Source organism: Drosophila arizonae, chromosome 6 (assembly GCF_054131065.1).
Source record: "Drosophila arizonae isolate 15081-1271.41 chromosome 6, UAZ_ARI_1.0, whole genome shotgun sequence".
NCBI classification, from domain to species: Eukaryota; Metazoa; Arthropoda; class Insecta; order Diptera; family Drosophilidae; genus Drosophila; species Drosophila arizonae.
In genome coordinates, this window is record NC_142926.1 from 1,536,784 (window position 1) to 1,544,807 (window position 8,024).

Below are 8,024 nucleotides of genomic sequence, written 5' to 3' on the forward strand. Positions count from 1 at the left end.
CGGAATACTCATTCACATCCCATCAACAATTTAATAGTTAAGTTTCGTTCTAATACTGTAGAATATACAGGTTTTTCCGATTTTCCACGCCCCAACTGGGCGTAGACACCTCATTTTTGGTCAGTTTTTAAAAAGAGATAACGTTACCCTAACTGCAAAGTTTGAATGCTTACCCTAAAAAAATGTGAAAATTACAGGGTATTTTTCGATATGCCACGCCCCTAAAGAGGCGTAAAAATTATTTTTGGGGAATCGATAGAGGAGGCTACCAGTAACTCAACTATCCAAATTTGAAGCTTCTAGCTATTATACTTTAGGAGATATAAACTTTTGCGGTTTGCCACGCCCCCTGTGGGCGGACATATATCTGACAAAACTTTTTGGTCTTGGGTGATCAGTCCGAGTATATATACAAAATTTGAGGTCTCTGCCATCAATAGTGTCCAAAATATAGAATTTAAAAAATCACTATATCTTCAGGTCCGATTTGCCACGCCCCCAACGGGCGTAGACTTATAATTTATCTTCAGACTTTATAGAATCATACCATTAGCTGACGTGCAAAATTTCAGCATTCTAGGTTTACAACTTTAGGAGATACAGTTTTATCCGATTTGCCACGCTCCAATGGGCGTAGATATATCCGCCATAGCTCGTGATCTTGGGTGGTCAACGCGGACCTACATACCAAGTTTCAGCTTTCTAGCTCTTCAACAAACATGATTTTTGGTATATCGGAAAATGCATTTTCCGATTTGCCACGCCCCTAGTGGGCGGATCGGGAAAATTTTAACACTATTAATCGGAGATATACACGAGTATGTGCTCCAAATTTCAAGTCTCTAGCTTCAATAGCGCCGAAATAGATTGCGTTCATACGGACAGACGGACAGACGGACGGACAGCAAGACGGACATTGCACAAAACCAATATACTGATTCACTTTCGTGAATGAGTATAAAAATTTAAAAACTATTAACATAGGCTTAAATAACAATAACAACATAAAAGATATTCAAATTCAACTGACACGAAAGTGTTTGCACAAAAATAAAGTATTCAAAATAAGGCACTATTAACTATATTAAGTATCAAAATTAGTATTTAGTATGACCCCCATTGGCTTCAATGACCGCTTCCAACCGTCTACTCATGGAATTGATTAGTTTTTGCACATATTCCACCGGTGTCTTCTCCCATTCCTCTAATATACAGGCTTTCAAATCGCTTTTGTTTGTTGGACCTCGCTTGGCTGTCCTTTTTTTTGAGATCAGCCCACAGATTCTCTATGGGATTAAGGTCGGGACTTTGTGCAGGAGTATCCAACACCTTTGCACAATTGTAGAGAAGCCAGCACCTGACTATGTTAGCTTTGTGTTTGGTGTCATTATCTTGGTAAAACCTAAATGTTGGTTTACCATCCCTAAAAAATCCAAACTTGCGGGCACTGGACACTAGATTCGTGCGTAAAAGCACAATTCTCCAACTCCTTTACTAGAAATACACCCCCAGACCATCACTGAAAGTTTTTCGAACTTAATAGTGGGAATTATATTTTTCCGTTCAAGGGCTTTCAACGGCTTTCGCCAAACACGGCTGGGTCCATCGTTGTAATACAACATCATCTTCGTCTCGTCACAAAATATGGTTTCATCCCAATATGAATCCACATGTCCCACATGCATCCTGGCGAATATTAGACGTATTTTCTCATGATTCGACGACAACAATGGTTTTTTCCGCGCAACTCGGGATGCAAACTCGTTCCTTTTTAGGGCTCTGCGGACACTTTCGCGGTATATGTCAATACGACATTCTTCCTGCAGCTTCCTGGCAAGCGTTCTGGTCGAAATTGTTGGGTTATCATTAACTTTCCAGAATACGCTCGGCCCTATCTGTTAACGCCCGAGGTCGTCCAGTTGAATGCCTTGGCTCCAGTGTTTCATTGTTTTCTGCGCGGCTTAAAATATTGTAAATGGTCCTCTTCGATATTATAAACATTTCTGAGATCTCCGCCACTGATTTTCCTATGGAGTGGTTATAATAAACCAATTGAATCAATTCAAATGACAATCGCTTCCCTGGCATTCTTAATTTGTTTAAATTTTTTGAAGATTGAATCGATTTTTACAAAATATGACGTAATTGTTCAGAACATAGCATTAGCCACAACTGTGCACATTGAAATCGCCGAAAACAACGGTAAATACGAATTTAGCAGTAAGAAGAAATAAAGAATAGCATGTGGGCAAACACTTTCGTGTCAGTTGAATTTGAATATATTTTATGTTGTTATAGTTATTTAAGCCTATGTTAATAGTATTTTCAATTTTTTTAAAGTTATTTTTGTAAGACAACAAATTGAAAACCATAATATAATTTTTAAAAACTGAAATATCACATTTAGTAGTTTTTTTTTAATGTCAAAGAACAAAAATTCTATTTTTTTTCCCAAGAGAAAACACTTTCGTGTCAAACTGTATGTTTTTCTCTCTCTTCTTGGGAGTTCTTTTGACCCTCAATTTTTTTTTTATGCGTAACTCCTTTTTGCGGTCCCAGAAATAAACTGAAACAATTTAAGAATAAACCATATATTTTGGTTCACTAGTTAATTTCGTTAGGTTCAAAAAACGTTACTAGAGGGAAGAACTAGTCAGTCAAATCACTAACCATAGAAAACATAGACCTAGATATAAACGAAAACAGGTAGTGTGCTCGAGTCGAGACTGCTCGACTAGGATATACCCTGAACCCAGCAACGAAATGATATTCAAATCATAATACACTTCTTTTATAAACACATACAAAATCACATGCACACATACATGACTGATTGCGCCTTTGTTCACGCATGAACATATGAATATACGAAGATCGCATACATGCCTCCGACGCTCAGTGGTTGCGCCCATAGGCCAAAAATCAAAAAGTCCATCTCAACCAATTTTGAAAAAACCCACACAAATTGTCTCGTAAATGTCCAAACCATTTAATGGCAAACCGGTTTTTTGCGAGAATCTAACGGGATTTTCTAAAAATAGCATTGAAAGCTTCAACACTTGTTCAATGTTGCAATTTTCTCAGCGAAGAGAATTTTTTATTACACCAAAAGCAATCTTTAAAGTGGTAAAACGTTTGATTGAGTGGTCCAAATTTCAAATATTTAAAATGGAATTTAGAGTTGCAAGTATTTATTATGAATTTATACCAAAGCTTGCAAATGAGAGTTGAGCGTTTTTTCGTTTATTCTCTTCCTCGCATCATAACCAAAAAAATTGTGCAGACACGTCTCACTCTGAGCGTCACTCTCTGTTTTCTTTAGCATCTCTTTCGCTCAGACGCAATACGATGACTCATTCGTGTGACGCTCTCATATGAGTGTCGCGTAAAACTAACACGATTTTCCCTCACACAAAGCCTCTCAGCAAAAAACACTTTGACTAAAAAACTCAGCAGAAAATGTTTTTGCCTTCGTGTGCATGTAAATACACGCATACATACATACAAAAAGAACGCAGCAATCGCGCATGATTACCCATACAAACGCAACTTACCGTTTGCTTCATTTAACTCAAGCAAACAACTGTCTCCCTCAGTGAAAGACACTTTTTTGCAGACAACGAAAAAGTGTTAACAGTTATTTGCGAGCTATGATTTATACCTTAAAAATTATATTAACAAATTAATTCTTTTTGAGAATTTTTTTTTGAGCAACCTAATCACTTTTGTGTGTTTTGTAAACGTCTTTTTCATGTTCAGTTAAACTTTTAGTTATGATCCCACAAAATTCCAGAAATGAAATTTATGTCATCGTGTTTGCCTATAATATTTGTAAGAAATATGTTTAAATTAGCTGCCAAAATTTGCACACGGATGTATAGTAGTAAATATACTAAGGGCACTTTTGGTTTGCAAGGGTAAGTTTTACCCAAAAAAAAAATTATATCTCTTGAAGAATATTAACTAGAGGCTTCAAATTTTAATAATTAAGTTACTAGTGACTTCTTCTATCGATGGTCTAAAAAAATGGCTGCACCTCTTTAGGGGCGTGGCATATCAAAAAATACCCTGCAATTTTTTGAGCGTAAGCATCCAAATTTTGCAGCTAGGTTACCTTTAGCTTGTTCTATGAGCTGGTCAAAAATGAAGTGTCTACGCCAAGTAGGGGCGTGGCAAATGGAGAAAAACTCAATTTTCTACAGTATTAGAGCAAAACTTAGCTACTAAATGGTAGTCTGAAGTGCAAGTGCAACAAAACTCTATTTCAAATTTGCTTTTAAGTCCCTCAATACCACAGCAGAGGGCGTTATCGCGCAGACAAAAATCAAAATTAACAAAATATGTAATTGATTTATTAGAAGATTAATGCTATATATTTAATGCTATATATTTATATATAAAAATGGTAAATACCATTTTTTTAAAATAATATTATAAAGGCTGGTTAACCACGCCCACTTTGTTCAAAAATTTCAATTTTGATTTATTAAAATAAAACAACATTATTTTCCACTAGAGCTAGTTTTGCCCATTGCCTTGGTTGAATATCAGCGTTTTTTTTTTTTTTTTTTTTGTAATTATTATATTTTTACTGAATTTCGAAAAAAGTTTTAGATTTTTATCTCCACTAGAAGTATTTTTGGCCGCTCTCCCTATACAAGCACAACCACTGTGCGACGCACTCTACGACTAGCAGGTAGTGCGCTGGGAAAAGATAAGGGTCACATGTACAGACTCTATACATAGACAAATGGACACCAACCCTTGCAACCCCAGAATCAGATATGTAAGAGACGAACGCTGAGCCTTACAACCTCAGCGATAGGATAAGAATAGCTAATAGACCCACGCGGAGCCTTACAAACTCTGCGATAAGATAAGAATATGTAATAGACCAATGCTGAGCCTTACACACTCAGCAATAGACGCACTAGATTTAATTATGCATGAGTCTGGGTATATAAACCCTGGCTCAGAAGAATAAAGATTAATACCACTGACCAAACAACACATAGACTAAATATGTAGAACAAACTTTTTCAACACCGAAAAATCTGTCTAGTAGCTACCAACAACCAACAACTGTGTTCTTTGGTCAGTGGTATTAGTCAACTTCTTATTTGCTCGGCTCAGTCTCTTGAGGCTCGAGCACTGAAAATATTGCACGACAGTCACTGCGCTGCAAGCGCTAGTGCTGCAAAAATATCGGATCGGAATCGTTATAATCGATATTTTCGAATTTTGGCAAAAGATCGATATGGCTTTCTTAGTATCGATATATCGAAAAAATGGTTATTCTTGGCGTTGGTTTTAACTGTGTAAGAAGCGCATTTATTTAATTTTGCTGAATTGTATACAAATTGATTGATTTAATTTAATTGCAATAGAAAGAAAAAAATGGATCAGTTTTTGGGAAGAAAACGTAAGTACAATTGATATATACTATTGGAAAAGCTTGGAATCATAGCTTGTGTGTTTTAGGCGCGGCGAGGGTTGACTCCGATGAAGAAAATAAGACCGTGGGAGCCCCAAAAAAATCCGAAGTGTGGAAATATTTTGAAAGAGGAAAGGATGGTTGTGCGGTGTGCAGAAATTGCTTTAAGGTCTGCAAAACAAGTGGAAATACCACAAGCCTTAAAAATCACTTAACACGCATGCATCCATCGCTGCAAGAGAGTGAATTGGCACCCAAGTCCGGTAGCATTTTGCACTTCGTAAATAAAAAATATGAGGCAACGTTCTCTGAGAGCGAGAGGATGTTTAGCAAAGCTGGAATGATTGCTAATTCCAGAAGGGCGTCATTAAAACCGGAAACAGTAAACAAACTAATTTTTTAACATAAAAACCAATGGGTTTTGTTTTAATTTCTTTTTTTTTTAAACTGCCATGGAGGCAATTGTTATACCCTGAACCCATTGAAAATGGGAAATCAGGGTATAATGGTTTTGTTGAAATGTATGTAACAGGCAGAAGGAGGCGTGGCAGACCCCACAAAGTATATATATTCTTGATCAGGGCGACGAGCTGAGTCGATTTGGCCCTGTCCGTTTGTCTGTCTGTCCGTCTGTCCGTCTGTCCGTCCGTCCGTCTGTCCGTCTGTCCGTATGTTTGAACGGGTCGATTTCCGAAGATATAAGAGCTAAATGACCGTATATACAGCGCGGACGTCGAGTTTGCTTTTAAAATTAGATAAATCATCCCGTTAAGTTTTTATCGAATAAAAACATTCAAGTTCAAATCAGATGCCACTATAGCTAATTGTGAATGATTTTTCTTTTTTTTAAATTTCTCAAATATTCAATATAATATGTAGATCATATGCTGAAAGTTTCATTAAATTCCGTTCAGTCAAAAATTGATAAAAAATAATCAAATATTTGGCCACTTAACAAACGCACATGCAGCAGCTACAACAAAAACATCAGCTGTTAGTTTCGTTTAGTTTTGGTAGATGGCGCAGCAGCAGTGAATCTATTTGAGTTTTGCCAGCGCCACTAGCAGGAGTGGGGTGGCGTAGTGTGTTAGCTGCATGACGCTCGATCGAGAAGTCGCGGTTCGAATCGCGATCGGTGCAACTGATGTAAACTTTTTTAATTGTTTCAAAATATTTTTATATTTTATTAAATGAGTTTGGTATTTTATTTATATTTTTAAATACATCGAAATTGAAATTTTAACTATACTTTATGTGCGTTTTTAATAGTTTGGTTATTCTAGCAGATTCTTAGAATCACATCAGCAGTTAGTTTCGTTTAGTTTTGGTAGATGGCGCTGCAGCAGTGAATCTATTTGAGTTTTGCCAGCGCCACTAGCAGGAGTGAGGTGGCCTAGTGTGTTAGCTGCATGACGCTCGATCGAGAAGTCGCGGTTCGAATCCCGATCGGTGCAACTGATGTAAACTTTTTTAATTGTTTCAAAATATTTTTATATTTTATTAAATGAGTTTGGTATTTTATTTATATTTTTAAATACATCGAAATTGAAATTTCAGCCATACTAAATGGGCATTTTTATTTGTTGGGTTCAGGGTAGTATCTAGTCGAGCACTCTCGACTAGAGTTTTCTTACTTGTTATTGTTATTATTATAATATAATTTTAAGGAGCATAGTGAATTTAAGCTTTAATGAATTGCTGTTTTAGGTTTAAGTTAATGAAAAATAATTTGTTATACGACTTTGTTCGGTTGAATAAATTTGTTTTTGTTTGATGCTGTTGCTTTTATTTTATTCTTGAAATGGTTGCCATTTTATCCATTAAGAAGTCATAATTAATATAAATATTATAATAGATTCTAAGCAAGAAAATTAACATTTAAAAGAAGTGTTCGATATATCGTTTTTATCGATCTTTTTCTCTGAAAATATCGTGAATATCGATATTACGGAATATCGATTCTTTTGCAGCACTAGCAAGCGCTCATACAAAATAGTCCCATTCTTATATGAACCACGGCTATGCGATATTTGTCCTACTCGCTCTCGCACTCTATCTCTCTCTATGGTCTCTCAAATCGAACCGAAAAGCGTTTGTTAGGTTCATGCAAACAAGATGTAAGCGTTTTGATGGATATTCGTGGGAAGGGTATGAAAGCGTTGATGCTCATAAGCAATATGATTTCGCGACGGGCAAGCACAAGCACACTTGCAGTCTCTGGAAACATGTGTGAGAATTTGTGGCCTGTCCAAATTGTAAAGCCGAAAATTGGTCGTTATACAAATTCATGTTTATAAATGCATTTATCGATAAAATACTGTAATTATAAATAACACTGACCAGAGAACACATAGACTAGACACACTAACCAGAGAGCACATAGATGAGACAACTAGTGTAAAGCGTTTTGCACACTTATTTTCGAGCGTAATCTCCCAGACACTTCGTATTTGCTCGGCTCTTCGCTTTTAGGGTTCAGGCTACGAAAATATGGGAGGTCAAAATCATTCGTCTTCATGCGCTCGACCGAGATGGTCGACTATTGAACAAAAGATCTCTATGCGCTGAATGTTTCCCTTGCTCTCTCTCT